General features: G+C 44.8%; 1 long non-coding RNA gene across 1 annotated transcript; it reads right to left on the bottom strand.

Annotated features, from left to right (window-relative positions):
* Nucleotides 1–2172: 2172 nt before the first annotated feature.
* LOC309370098 lies at nt 2173–11818 on the bottom strand. Its single transcript, XR_014168423.1, has 2 exons — nt 11573–11818; nt 2173–2849 (listed from the first exon to the last, which is right to left on the bottom strand). It is a non-coding gene; the product is annotated as an uncharacterized lncRNA (long non-coding RNA).
* Between the last annotated feature and the right edge of the window lie 3767 nt (nt 11819–15585).

Here is a 15585-nt window from a genome sequence, read left to right on the forward strand (position 1 = left end):
AAAGTATATTCACTTCCCTTTGCAAACTGCAGAGGGAGCTTGTGCCTTTCAAAAAGGGAGAGAAAACTAAAAGTCCTCTTAATTCCTCTCCATATATTCTTTTGGTTCCCCCCACCCAAAGCTTCTACCCGCTCTGCTCATACTCCATTCATAGAAGTCCCTGCTACCAGCCATGAGAGCTAAATAGAACACCTATGGTCAAAGGCAGTATATCTTTGAATGCTGGTTGATGGGGACAAACAAGGAATCTGTTAATCTCATGCCCTACTTTTAAACTTTGCAGAGGCACTTGGTTGAGCACAATTGGAAACCAAATGCTCTGATAGACAAGTGACTTGCCCAAAGATAAATACAAAGGATGGGTGGTGCCTGCGCCCCAAACTCAGGCCACCCCTTTCCCCCAGTATTTGTTACTGCACTGTAACAGCCGTTTTGCAAATGACAAATTAGCAGCTTACCAGAGACCACAAACTGGATCAAAAAAACAGGTGTGATGTTAGGTCCCTCCATAATTCCTCTTTCAGTTAATTTCCGCCCAAAGCATCCAAATCCCATTCAGTCCTACAACATTAAGTTTCAAACCAGACCCCAGAAATCTCTATTTTCAACCCTCATTTTCTATCTGCACCCTTCCAAAGGATTTCTCTTTCCAAAAATTCATCCTTAATTGCCCCCTGTTTTCCCTTCTCCAAATACAAAAGTTATCCACTAGCCCTGTTTCTGTTCACTAATCATCTTTAAATTCACGCAGTCTGCTTCATTTTTCCTTCAATTTTCTTCAGGAGGACCTCTCCCTTTCCCACCAGTCCCCCCATGCCATTGCGGCACCTGTGACATGCTCAACAAACAGGAACTCATGCTATGACAAAATGAACATAAGGAGAGACCTGCTGGATCAAACCAGTGGCCATCCAGTCCAGCATCAGATTCTCATGGGGGTTGACCAGATCCCCATGTGAAACATGTAAGCTTGGGAACACAAACTTCCCGCCTCCTGAACCGAATAAGGCAGGATACAAGCACTGGATAAGGAGTTGCAACTGTCAATCAAGTTTTGCAGCTCAGATCTGGCTAAGGCTTGAGAAACTTCCCAGCCTTGCAGCTCCCAGAGTAAATAAAGGCATTTTGGGCGGGATGTTCGACTGTCAGACTGACACATTGCGCCAGCAGCAATGTGGCCAAACCTTTCTTTAAAAAACAAATTCTATACCCTATTTGTTTGCATCACCAGTCTTTCCTTTCTGAAGCCTTTCTGGAGCGTATCCCTCGTTAAATACACTGTTTGCCAGACCGCACGTCAGGTAGAAGGCTGATTGTGTGCTTTACGCTTCTGTTGGCTTACATCAAGCAGATGCTGATAAAATCAATTATGCCACTATATTTCTTTCACAGCATTGAAATGGTGGAGGCTGAGCAAATACAGCCACAAACCTGCCACTCAGTTATTTGGTGCTCTGTCAGTTTTGGTTTCTCAGTTTACCTGTTTAAGTTCCGTTCACAATCACTCATCAGTTTGCATTTTTAAAAAAAGTCCTCACAAAAATTTGTCAGCGTTTCAGCATGCATTTTCCCCAGACACATTTTTGTATGCAGTTTTTCTCTCTCCATTTTTATATGTAATTTCCTGTCAAATGTGAGCTAATATGAACACGTACACATTGCAGTAGCAAGAGGTGACAGGCAGCTGACTAGAGCCATCTTGTGAAAGCGACCCCTGCAAAATCAACATTAATGTCCATTCTCAGATATGACTAAAGCCACTAACCCAATCTGCAAACCAGGTACTTTCCATTCACCTGCTTTCCAAATTGAAGTTAACAGCGTGATGTTAGCTGCATAAACACAAGGACCAGTAGGTGGGGGTGTGAAAGAGGGTTAGATGTCGCAAGTAGGGAAATGAAGTTTTGCCTCTCCCAACACGATGTCCCATGTCTCTCTTTGAATCCTATGTGGTGTCAGAATGGATACGAGAGAGAGACATTGCACATACCTTTGTAAATCAAGAAAATCTTTAATAAAAATACATTCAAAAAAGAGAATGAAGATTAACTGCAGGAGAACACCTGGTTTCATTTTCCAGGAAGTGAAAATCTATGCCACATTTTGTAAAGGTGTCACAGAAGACTAACATTCAAAGTTAGAAAATGTAACAAAACTAGAAACTGGCAAATATTGAATAAATAATTAAGAAAATAAGATTGGCCATTGTCTTCATTGAACTGTCAAACATTGACTCATATTCCAAATGCACATTTGTACGACATGAATGCAAGAACTATGAATATCTGATTTCAGTATAGTGCCTCACCACCATTAATAAGTTAAATGTAACAATTCTCTTTATCAATACTGTTTGCAAGCAAAGTACCATGAGCAATAAAGGCATTATATGTGCAGAGTTAACAGGGACCATATGCCTTTTCTTTCCCTCTGTATCTTTTCATCCACTGATATTCTCAAAGAGAAAATGGAACAAAGCAGAGAGGATAGTTAATTGGGCATCAAAAGTCTCAGATGTTGTTTTATATCCAGGATCCTGAATATCAGCATCCGTTGTTTGGCATATATCAGAGGAGGCAAAGCTTGCTCCACATTTATGATGGAGCTTCTCAAGCATCATCAAGTCCCCATGCTCACGCAGTCATCTTCAACGAGGCTGGCTATACGGCTCCCTCCAAAGAGATCTGTGACAAGGTCTTCCTCCTGCAGATCAAGACGACAGCCGGAGGGAGGAACATCAGAAAGCTCATCACGAACACTGTGGCAAAGATGACCAAGACAATTGTCCACGGTGCCAAGATGGTTTCCACCATGGCTTTCTACTCAGCCGTCTTGGCTCAAACACGTACCTAAGGGAGAGGGGGGAAAACAAAACAACCACAAACCTCACATGAGTTTTCAAGACAGCTCCAGCAGCAATACCGGCTAACAGCTCCAAAAATGACGTGAAAAAGGAATAAGTCTGAATTGAGCGTTTTCAAAAGGTTGCCTGTTGAGCTGTCAATTCGCCTATGGCGTGATCTATAAAGGAAGCCCTTCCTAGCCAGCCCACAACAGGAGGAATTTGCAGATCTGGGGAGCAGAGGAAGGAGTAGATCACTATCCATGCACCAGCCTCACGTTGTGAATAGTAGTTTCTGTGACCTGTGCTTGCCTGAGGACAGGGATGAGGAGCCTTGTGCAACCCGAGGGCCGCAACCAAATGTGGGTGGAGCAGAGACAATGTACATTTTGCCTTTCTGCTCACACTCACACACCCTCCTCTTCTCCTCCGTCCAGTCGAGCAAGAGGCATGATCAGAATCCAAGGGCAACATTCCAGCCAGGCAAAATTATTCAAGGAGGTTGTTGTTTAGGCAAGGCCAGTGAGGGCTGTCACCTGGGGAGGTGTGTGGCTAGGGAAGCAGTCTAGCTTGGGGAGAGTCCCATGGGTCAGACTAGGACCAGACCACGCATGAGGCAGAGTGAAGCAGCCAAGTCGGCACCCTTGTGGGCTCCCTGCCCACCCCGCTGCCGATTTCTGGAAAGATCTCACCAGAAATGGGCTCTGGTGCCTGAGCCGCTTCTCCATGGGTGCCGTGGAGGTGGGGGCGGCACTTTGTGTTTCACTTCAAGCAACAAAATGTGACAGGCTGGCCCTGGATCAGACTGAGAGGCCTTTGGTGTCTGCATGTGAGGCTTCTCACTCCTGCCTAATGGTCTGCTGGCCAGGAGAAAGGACGAAAGAAGAGGACTCTGTTGAAGGCTGTATCCCTCCCATGTTTTTTTGTGGACTGCAAGAAGATCAAACCTATTCATTCTTAAGGAAATCAGCCCTGTGTGCTCACTGGAAGGACAGATCCTGAGGCTGAGACTCCAATGCTTTGGCCACCTCATGAGAAGACAAGACTCCCTGGAAAAGACCCTGATGTTGGGAGGGCACAAGGAGAAGGGGACGACAGAGGACGAGATGGTTGGACAGTGTTCTCGAAGCTACCAGCATGAATTTGACCAATATGTGGGAGGCAGTGGAAGACAGGAGTGCCTGGCGTGCTCTGGTCCATGGAGTCACGAAGAGTCGGAAATGACTAAACAACTAAACAACAACAACCCTGGAATAAGCATGAGGAAGTGTCCTTGGATGATTTTTAAAACAATGAGGCATGACAACCAAAGCCAAAGAGAACTATATAGCGGAAGAAAACAAATTCATTCTTCTGTCAACTAAGATGGTGGCTCAACACAAAAAGTTGTGGCGATATGTGAAGGAAAGAGAACACCAGAACATTAAGAAAACAATCTCTTGGCTTTTTATTTATTTGTTTTTTTAAAAAGCAACTTTCTTGGTTACCTAAGAAACATTGACAGGATTTGGGGAGCAGGGCAACTTAGATGCACTCTCAGAGCTTTCAGCCAGAAAACAAGAAGCAAAATAATTGTTTTCAAAATGGACAAACTATGAATCTTGCTCAATGTGTAAATACTTAGAATGATTCATTCCTTCTCATTAATGACTTTTGTGCAGAGAATTCTGATACCACCATGTTTCTGTGCTCCATAAAAACAGATCCTGTTTGCTTTCCACTTGAAGATCTGTTTCTTTGTGCACATTGCCCTCGGAAACCTCTTCTTCCTTATTGTTGTACCTGCTGAGTGTCCCCACTGGCAAATTGTGCAAGATTATGCTTGAGAAGGGAAAAAGTCCTTCCTCTCCTTCCTGGAGATCAATTTGCACTTGGAACATACATGCAAATGATACGTTGCTAAGTATGCAGGCATAATTAATTCTATGGCTTTGGAATGTTGCTAGTCATTGTGGGTTTTCTTTTTCTGCACCACACCATCATTATATAACTTTTAAATCACATGAAATCTTTTAATTGTGTAGCTCAGTGGTTGAGACTGCTGGCCTAATTTGTACGACCTGCTACGATGGTGGCACCATTTTTCTTCCCAATGCCTTAATCTTTCAGAGTGTAGTCACATGAATGATGCCAGTCAATTGGTGAGCGTGTCATGATTGAGATGATGTCACAACAGTACACAGCCAATTAGAACTGGTTATGTGCTGATGTAACTGTGTACAAGGAAATGTCAGGTTCTGCACTTAGATAGGAAGAAGCAGCTGTACAAATATAAGACAGGGGACACCTGCCTTGTCAGTAGTACACGTAAAAAGATCTAGGGGTCTTAGTGGACCACAAACTCAACAGTGTGATGCAGTAGCAAAAAACGGTAATGCTATTCTAGGCTGCCTCAAAGAAGTATCATGTTCTGATCAAGAGAAGTCATAGTATCACTCTATTGTGCCTTGGTCAGACCACACCTGGAGTACTGTGTCCAGGTCTGGGCACCAAAATTTAAGAAGGATATTGACAAGCTGGAATGTGTGCAGAGGAGGGCAACCAAGATGATCAAGGGTCTGCAACCCAGGCCCTATGAGGAACTGTTGAGGGAGTTGGGTATGTTTATCCTGGAAAGAGGAGACTGAGAGGAGAAATGCTAGCAATCTTCAAATATCTGAAGAGCTGTCACATGGAAGGTGAAGCAAGCTCGTTTCTCGTGCTCTGGAGGCTAGAACTCAAGCCAATGGATCCAAGTTACAAGAAAGGAGATTCTGACTAAACATCAGGAAGAACTTTCTGACAGAGCTGTTTGACAGTGGAGCAAACTCCTTCAAAAGGTGGTGGACTTTCCTTCCTGGGAGGTTTGTAAGCAGAGCTTGGATGGCCATCTGTCTTGAATACTTTAGTTGAGATTCCTGCACTGCAAGGGGCTGGGCTAGATGACTCTTGGGATCCCTTCCAGATCTGCAATGATATATTCCATTCTATTTCATTCTCCCACCCCCTAACAATCTCATCCCACTGATAGTGCTTAGTTCTCACTGAGCTGTTTTGGGTTTCCTCCCCTTTGGGGATACAGATATAGATATAGATAAGATACATATATATCTAAAACCTCCTCCTGGTGCTTGGAAGTACCATTCAGAGAATCAGATTGCTGTAGAAGTGTTGGGCGCAGATGAAATTTGGTTGCCCCCATTGTGCAAAGGGAGCAGACACCATGCAACATCTTGTGGACTCTGAGAAAATTGAGGCTTTTGCCCTTCAATCTCCGGCAATAAAAAATATATATCCCTAAATTAGTTTTCTAAAAGAGGCTGTAATATTCTATAAATGTATGCTTTTGCCCAATCACTCCATATTTATGCAACTTGTTTCATAATCCATTGTTAAACTTCAAAGGACTATTTTTGGAGTCGTCTAAAGGTCACTTGGTTCACTTTGCTATTGACTATGATAGCCTTGAGCTGGGCACAAGGCAGAAGGCTCTCATGGATCCTCTTGTAAAATATGTTTGATGAACTGATGATTTTCATGATCATATTATATTATAATCATAAATATGTGTGACTTACAGAATCTGTTTTAGGAAAAAAAGACCTTTGTAGGATGACTCTCTTGGACATCCTTATTAGCAAACTAAATATGTAGTGTTTAACGATAGATGAAAAGCTGAGGTTAAGAGTCAACCGTCTGTAAAACACAACACAGTTCTTTCTTACTTTCAGGGCAAACAAAGAGTTTCAGTTCCTTGTTTAAGTTTTCTCTGGTTATTGGTTTTTTGTGGAGGGGGTTATTGCTGGAGCACAATTGCTTTATCTTTGAAGGATTCCAGACTCCAATGGAAATAATTTTCAGGTAACAGCTGATGGGGGGGGGGGGAGAGAAAGAGCTAAGCATCTCCCTTCTGCCTGCTACTTCTCTGCTGAGAATTCCCCCGATTTCCGAAGTGGCTTGTCAGCTAAGGGCCAAAGACTATGACAGTGAGAGCCCTGAAAGGATCTCCCGCTATCTTTCTATTTCACTAAAAACAGCTCTTGGGGTAGTGGGCTGATTTGGTTCATGGCTACTGCATAATCTTCAACTGCCCTGAAAATGCCAGGACCGTCACAAAAACCATTAAGCCATCATGGCTTCTCCCTATGTCATGCAGAGTCCCAAATTCCCATCATTGTTGAGGTATGCTAACCAGAAATGGCTTCACGCTGGGGGAAGCAGTAGGAAGAGAGGATTGCGAACTGAGGCCTCCCCCTCCACCACTATCACCTCCTTTGCCACCGCTCCTGGGAGTCAGAGAAGGTGAGGTGGGGGGAGACTTTTGCTGGATCCAAGAGAGGGACCAGGCTGGCCTGAGGAATAGCCGCAGTAGCGGGAAGGGGAGCAGGAAGGAAGCGTGAGGCAATGGGGATTCCGCCACCTTCCCCACTGTGGGAGGCTACAACTCTCCAGCCTGGCAGGCCCCATAACCACCCATAAAGGTAAAGGGACCCCTGACCATTATGTCCAGTCGTGACCGACTCTGGGGTTGCGGCGCTCATCTTGCTTTATTGACCGAGGGAGCCGGCGTTTGTCCGCAGACAGCTTCCGGGTCATGTGGCCAGCATGACTAAGCTGCTTCTGGTGAACCAGAGCAGCACACGGAAATGCCGTTTACCTTCCCGCCGGAGCGGTACCTATTTATCTACTTGCACTTTGACGTGCTTTCGAGCTGCTAGGTTGGCAGGAGCGGGGACCCAGTGACGGAAACTCACCCCGTCATGGGGATTTGAGCTGCCAACCTTCTGATCGGCAAGTCCTAGGCTCTGTGGTTTAAGCTACAGCACCACCCGCGTCCCGTAACCACCCATACAGCTGGCCAAATAAAAAGGAGAAAGAGAGCCAGGTCAGGCCTGAAAAGAAGGTGGTGACTGGAGGAGACCCTGGGCAGCAGCAGGTCCTGGGGGTCGTGGGGTGATGGGGAAGGTTCTGGTGGGTGGGGTGCAGGCAAGTCTGTGGGGGGCTGGAGTTTGAGGGGTGTGGGGAGACAATTGGGTTATAAGGGCCAGGAGTGGGGGCAGGAGCTAGCTGGGCTTCAGGTGGTGGTGGTTTGTATCATGGAAAACTTTAATAAAGATATTAACATGCAAAAAAAAAATGAATAAATCAGAAAATTAAAATTAAAAGCTTCCCTCAGCAGTGATACTGATGTAGAATAGAATGTACCAACTTTCATATGAGGAATGTTGGAGGGTATGCCATTGTACGTGGGGTGGGGGTGGGGTTAAGTCAGTTGTTTTGCTGATTTAACTAGCTCCTTCTGTTAATTTTGCGGCAATGGGGAAGGGTACATTCCAGACAGATTGCACAAACCATGTCAAGCTTGGCCCCACACATTTCTGTTAAATAAATCCCTGCAGCACGTAAGTTAGACCAGATGTAGCTAAGATGGTGCCCTCCAGTCAGAAGCTGTTGGACTACAACTCCTATCATTCCCCCAGTCATTGAACATTCTGACTGGGGATGATGGGAGCTGGCGTCCAACTACACCGAGAAAGCACACCATTTGCTTTCCCTGAGCTAGACCCTTCCTTGGGAGTAATCCCCACTGAAATGAGAGCAACTTCCACCTAGGCAGGTAGGACTGAAGAGCAGAAGCACTGACTTCTGCCCAGAATAATTGTGCCCATTGTCAAGATGGCAGGCTGGTTTCCAGAATGCATTCGTTCATTGCTCTTTTGAGGGGGCCTTGCAGAACACTGTTATGTATTTCAATCAGAAACCATTTTGTGTGCTACGTTTTCTTTTCCTCTTTTCGTTTGAATAGCTATTCATCTCAGCAAGGAGAAACAATGCCTCGTCTATATTTCCTTTGTGAATGTGATAAGATAAAAATGGTACAAAGAAGCAGAAAACCCCCTCTGTATTTCCATGGTTAATGTGCTAAGATAAAAATAGTACAAAGAGGCAGAAATACAGATCGAGTACCCAAGAATACTCATGCGTTTAACATATTCATTAACAATTATTATAGCTGTGCACAGAAAAATATTAGCCTGAGAATCCACCTCGTTTTCTCAAATAGGACATTGCCTCAGCTTAGCTGCTCAGATCCACCTCACATTTCACCTCATATCCATGGCATAAGATTCATTGCCTTGCTTTCCACAGTCTGAAATTGACTACAATGGAACTATATATAGATGCCTATAACCAATGCCATTTTTCTAGAAAAAGAGGTGCTGGAACTCACCATGAACACCTCCCTTGCTCTCTTGAGAGCCAGTGTGGTGTAGTGGTTAAGAGCGGCAGTCACATAATCTGGGGAACCGGGTTCGTGTCTCCGCTCCTCCACATGCAGCTGCTGGGTGACCTTGGGCCAGTCACGCTTCTGTGAAGTCTCTCAGCCCCACTCACCTCACAGAGTGTTTGGTGTGGGGGAGGAAGGGAAAGGAGGTTGTTAGCCGCTTTGAGACTCCTGAAGGGGAGTGAAAGGCGGGATATCAAATCCAAACTCTTCTTCTTCTTCTAACGATAGCAATGCAGCATTTCAGTGCAAATAGGCTCAGGGGTCCTTGGCAACACACAGTTAAAAGCCCCCCCTTTTTTAAATAAAAAGGCTTAAGGACTTTCCCTGTGGTTTATGATTTCAGTAAGGAGGGTAGGTGCAAGGGTTAAGAAGCCATAGACAAAATATATAGAACAGGATTCAGTAACAAAACAAAACAAAACAAAACAAAACAAAACAAAACAAAACAAAACACACCACTCATTTTGTTCCAAAGTCACAGTCTTTCTGCATCCCTCCCCAAACCACTGTGACAGGAAGTAAAAAGGTAAAGGAATTCACAGATTGAAATATAGTGTTGTCAGTCAAATACCTACATCAATGCAGATGCCTGATAAGCATCTCAGAGGAGGGCATTCTGGTGGGGAAAGGCCAATGCAGAAAAGTTCTCTCATTGGCTGAGACCTTCCAAATTTCAGGAAGCAGGTGTTGGACAATTATTTCAGTGAAGGGTGGGGCAGAGGCAGATTTAGGGCAGTGTGTGGAGCGTAGGGGTGCTACAGGGTATTTTAAGCAATGGCGAATTTCAAGTACAGTGGTACCTTGGTTTGCAAACGTTTTGGATTACAACCGTTTTGGATTACAAACATGTCAAACCCTGAAGTGTGTGTCCCCTTTTTGGATTACAACCCATTTTTATTTTAATTAAAACCATTTTTTTTTGGAGGCCCTATTGGCGAAAGCATGACTTGGGTTACAACCTGTTTTGGTTTACAACCGGACCTCCGGAACGGATTATGGTTGTAAACCAAGGTATCACTGTATTCAAAACCACTTCACACTTACCATTCCACTGCAACAAAGCACTTTGCCCTATCCTTAGAACAGCCCTGGGAGGTAGGTACACACATTTATCCAAATGTTGCAGACAAAGGCTGAGAAAACTCTAGGTCTCATGAGGAAATTCTGTTGCGTGGATGGGAAAGCAAAATGCATACCAGAGATGATAATCTTCCTGGCTCATTTCTCACTCAGTTAGCCACTCCATTGCGCTAAATTAATCGTTTTATGATGCTGCATTAGGAAATGCACTGGGTTTGTTTTTATGTGTGTGTGTGTTTTGCTTCATAGACATAATCAATACCATAACCATCCTGCAAGAATGACAGATGGGAGGATAATATTGGCAGGTTGACTATTAATAATACTATTTAAACCCGTGAATTGTTCATGTGCCATTAGGATGACCAGATTCAAAGGAGAAGACAGATCCAGTTCTTTTAACAGCCGTGCAGACAGAACAATGCTGGTCAGCTTTGCATGCAAAGTTGAACTTACCCAAACTGCATCTTCTGCACCACTGCTAAAACCGTTGGAATCCTACCTCGAGCTGTGCTGATCATTTTTCTTTGGGGCCATTTGTTGTGTAGAATTAAAACCAAGCTCTCCTGAAGAGTGGGAGTGGGTTAAACCACAGAGCCTAGCGCTTGCTGATCAGAAGGTCGCGGTTCGAATCCCCGCAATGGGGTGAGCTCCTGTTGCTTGGTCCCTGCTCCTGCCAACCTAGCAGTTTGAAGGCACGCCAAAGTGCAAGTAGATAGTAGGTACCACTCCGGTAGGAAGGTAAATGACATTTCCGTGCACTGCTCTGGTTCACCAGAAGCGGCTTAGTCATGCTAGCCACATGACCCAGAAGCTGTATGCAGACTCCCTCAGCCAGTAAAGCGAGGTGAGCACCACAACCCCAGAGTCGTCTGCGACTGGACCTAATGGTCAGGGGTCTCTTTACCTTTACCTCCTGAAGAGTATTTTTTGTGGGTAGAAGTTTCTCTGAAATTGCTTTGAGAGCAACACTGCATCATGTCGCATCCCTCCCAAGGCATTCTGGGAAGTGTGGCCAAAAGAAGCAGGGTCTTTTCACAAGGGTCTTTCCACAGCTTCCCATTAGGCATATTTTGGTCAGAAGCCCACTCTGGTTAGGCAACAATTCCCTCCTCAAAATTTCAGATGATTCTCTTCTTCAAGAAAAAACACCAGAAATATCAGCCCCTGTTTTCTCAGGATAATAATATTTTCAGGCAGACGTGAGGAGGAGTCTATCAGAATAGGTCACCAAACATTTATTTTAAACCTAACCTTTTAGGAAAAGCAAGGCTTCCATCACAGTACCACACTAGGCTGCATTTATTCTAGTCGACAGAGACAGTTTACCACACACAACACACACACAGTATAATTTAGAGGTCTGGTCTTTCCAGTCTTACCTGCTTTTATAAAATATTTTTGCCTCCACGTGCCTTTGATCTCGACTCAAGTTGCTCTTTGTTGTAGGTTTTTATTCAGGGTTGCCAAACTGAAGTAAAGCACATTTTCTTCCCGCAAAAGCTTCCAGCTGTTTAATGAAGCTGTCAAAAAAGCAAGGGAGACTAGCAATCTCTAGGACACCAGGGATCAGGCAATAGCTGGTATTACAGTAGAAATAGACAACTATTTGGAGTAGGGTTCCTGTATCACCTCCCACCTGCTTGCTCTTAAAGCAACACCGTCCATTTAGGGAAATTTCCATGCAGCTTTCCATCTGCTCCTGCTCTGTTTGCTTCCCACAGTTTGGGCCAAATACAAACTGGACAAGGTGGCTTTGCACCTCTCAGAGGTTTTATGAGAAGGACAAATGAGTCATTGGTACATTCTCGTTAAAGCCATTTACATTGGAGGTGGCGGGGATGCTGCTATAATTGATGTCGTGCTGTGTACGCCGAGCCAATTATTTTTCAGGAGCTGTAAAGACAACTGCTGAATTTGCTGGACTCTGGATTTGCCTGTGATTCGGTTTCAGATTTCTAACTGAAAATTGCACGCATCTTTAGCGTTGCCAACTTTCCAACTGATTACTGTTTTATTGATTTCTAGTATTACAAAAGGAGGGAGATACAAAAACAAAATCCCAACTTACTCCCCTCCTCCCTCTGGCACGGTTCAGTCTATTTAAGCTTGCCAAAGTCCAGTCTTTAACTCCATCTTGAAATGTAGACATTTAGCTGGTGAACATGTTTATTATTGTGTTGGGAAAAGCTTCGCCTGCTGATTTCTGTACACCATACTGCTCCTAAGGGTACGACAGCAAGCACTAGTCGTTCAGTTAATCTGCATATTAATTTGGCTGATGTAGAAATTCAATCTATTTGCTGCTTTGAGGGACATCTTTAGGAGAAGAAAAGGCTAGGGAGCAAACCCTACACAAATTTGGAGCAGAGTTCCTAAGATGGTTGGATGGTGCTTTGCATGCCTCCTTCTGGCAACTCCTGCAGCCAAGCTGGTGCCAAACGTATTGCTCTGTTTTTCTTTGGACCACATCAGTGGGGCCAAGAGGGGGCTTTTGTTGTCTGGGCAGCCCAGGACCTCCATACACACTGCCCAGGCTTGTACCCCGGGGAAGTCACTTCAGTGCAGCTAACGCAGCAAAAACAATGCAGGGGGCAGCAGTTATGAGTTACCAGTCTCTGCAGCCACAGCAGGTGCTGTGATTCTCCAGGAGTTTGGCTTCACCCCCAGCGTGGCCATGTCTTTGGAGGAGCCCACATAAAAGCACTCCCCACCCTGCTGCTGTCATACCTAATGGGCTCTTTGGTAATCCTAGGATTTGACGGGATGCTTTTATATTTAGAGATGGCTGTGTGAAAGTAGTTTTCCACATAGTTCTAAGGGACTTAACTGCCTGATAACCCTGCTTCAGATGGAATTCCTAGAATGAGGCAGGGAGGGAAGGAAAACCTCCTTTGTAGGGTTGTTATCGTCTGACTCAGAGGAGGTGCCTATGTATTTAAGTTTCTAGTTCTGTTACAGAGATGCACTGCGCCAACCCCTGCCGTATTATAATAAACAATAATAGATGTTTTTAAATAGTATCATTAATAGTCAACCTGCCTATATTATTCTCCCATCTGTCACCCTCACAGAATGGTTACAGTATTGATTATGTCTATGAAGCAAAAAAAACACCCCACCCTACCACATTTTCTAACTTAGCAATGTAGTGGCTACCGCTGTGAGAAATAAGCTAGAAGATGATGGTGACGATGATGACGAATCGTTTCTACCCCGCCTGACTAGGTTGCCCCAGCCCTCTGGGTGGCTTCCATCATATATAAAAGCTCAATAAAACTATACAGGGATGCTTTCAGATGTCCTCTAAAGGTTGCATCGTTACTTATTTCCTTGGTTCAGAGGTTGCATAACTCCATACCCTCCAACATTTCTCTGATGAAAATAGGGACGTCCTATGGAAAAGTGAGATATTCTGGAATTGACTCAGAAACTGGGACGGCTTCTGTAAACACAGGAATGTCCCTTGGGAAATAGGGACACTTGGGGCAGATCTACACTCATGGCTTTTAATATTAAGGGAGGGTTAAGGAATGGTTTTGATAACATATATGGACACGACATCCTATTTTTAACATTCGTAATGTGTTATTAAAATGCAGCATAGCAACCAGCAGCAGGGAAACAGTATTTTGACAGGGGAAAACCTAAAGTAAACAAGTTTTAATTAACGAGTATGCCCTGACATTTTAGAACGACATATCTAATATTGTTCTAATAATGTTAAACAGGTCAGTGTAGATCCAGTCTTGGAAGGTCTGTAAGAGTCGGGTTGTCCTCTTGGCCTCTGCAGGAATCAACGTCCTTGGTGCCCGTTCTTAGTTACATAGAATGTAAAACAATTTTGTAGAGGCAAGAAAAGGGGGGATATATGCAAAGCGTTGCCAAAATTAATAATCTGAATATCTGTGCAAATACCAACACAGGTGCCAGCGTGTCCAGTCGGGGAAGTGTGCTATTCAATAACACAGCAACTACCTTGAACAAACAGTTGTAAATCCCAGGCTGAGTAAACAATTCAGGCATCAACAAAATGGAAGGGGGAGGATGATTTATGTGCCACGAAATGAAAGCAGTATTGAATCACCCATAACAGAAATGCTTTGCCCTGGCACAGACTGAACAAGTGGAAAACACCTGCTATTTGGCTTGTAGAGAAACAAATGATATTAAGATAATGTTTTCCATCACGTCCTCTTTCCTCTCACCTTGACTCACCTGTAGCTCTGATGTATTACCTTTGAAGTGCGCTTCTACCCTGCAAAGCTGTTTATTTTTAAAATGCTCATTTTGAAATAGGTTTGCCAACTGAACAAAAATATATATAGTCAGGCCCGCACCTGTGCTTCTAGCAGGCATGAACTTCATGAACCCTGCAAAGCATTGCGGGGACAGGCAGAGCCCCCCAACCCAGGCGACCCCCGAGTGGAATAAGGACTCAAGACAACACGCTATGGGACTAAAATTGCCCACAACTTTATTAAGTTTCAGATGTAGGGAGACCTTGGCTCAGGCATTGGGCTTTTATCCTTCCCAGTCCCCAGCTGGGGATCTGGGAGACATCAGGGTTATCCAGAATGTGTGGGGATTGGGCTGGCTCTGGAGAACATATGTTCAAGCACAGATCCCACCCCTGTTATGCCGCCATTGCAGGGGAGACCAATGACAACCTCTAGGCATATGGCCAATGCCTCCCCTCAAGACCCCTTTAATGGGGAACCCTAGGATCACTGCTGCAAGGGGGGCATGGATCACTGCTTCACACCCCCCCCCCCATTTAGGAAGATAGACTAAAGGATTCTGCCCAAGACCTGAAACTGCCAAAGTTGTGACGTTTTGCTACAGGAAAACCTTTCCAGCCCTTCAACAGTGACCATGACATAGCAGTGCATGCGTACCTATGGAGAAGAGGTTAACTTGCAAAAGAAGACTTAACTGAGGGAGGGCAGGGTGGGAGAAACTCTGGAGCCAACTGATGCTTCGCAGGTAAGATTCACCTTCTGTTGTGTGGGCAGGGCAGTCCCTCCCCCTACCTGGCCGATCCCCTGGCAACGCCTCCCCAGGCGGGATTGGGTGATTGGCTGAGGTAGGCAGAGACCTCCAGGTATCCAGCCTGGGGAGGATGAAGCCAGCCCAAACAACCAGGAGCCACACTGGGACCCGGGGGGCTGCAGGCGACCATGCAAAAGGCACCCTCATTTGATGTGGGGAGCGGTCATTGCCACCATTTTTATAATGTTCATTTTGAAGTAAGTTTGCGAATTGAACAAAAAAGGAACCTCACCACAGCATTAGCATCTGCTCAGATCAGCTCAGATCTCCCCCTACATACCCCATGGACACACATTTATGTCTTAGTCAGATTTCCCCCCTCAGTAACAACATTAGCAACAAA

This window comes from Podarcis melisellensis, assembly GCF_964234715.1.
Source record: "Podarcis melisellensis genome assembly, chromosome: 5".
NCBI classification, from domain to species: Eukaryota; Metazoa; Chordata; class Lepidosauria; order Squamata; family Lacertidae; genus Podarcis; species Podarcis melisellensis.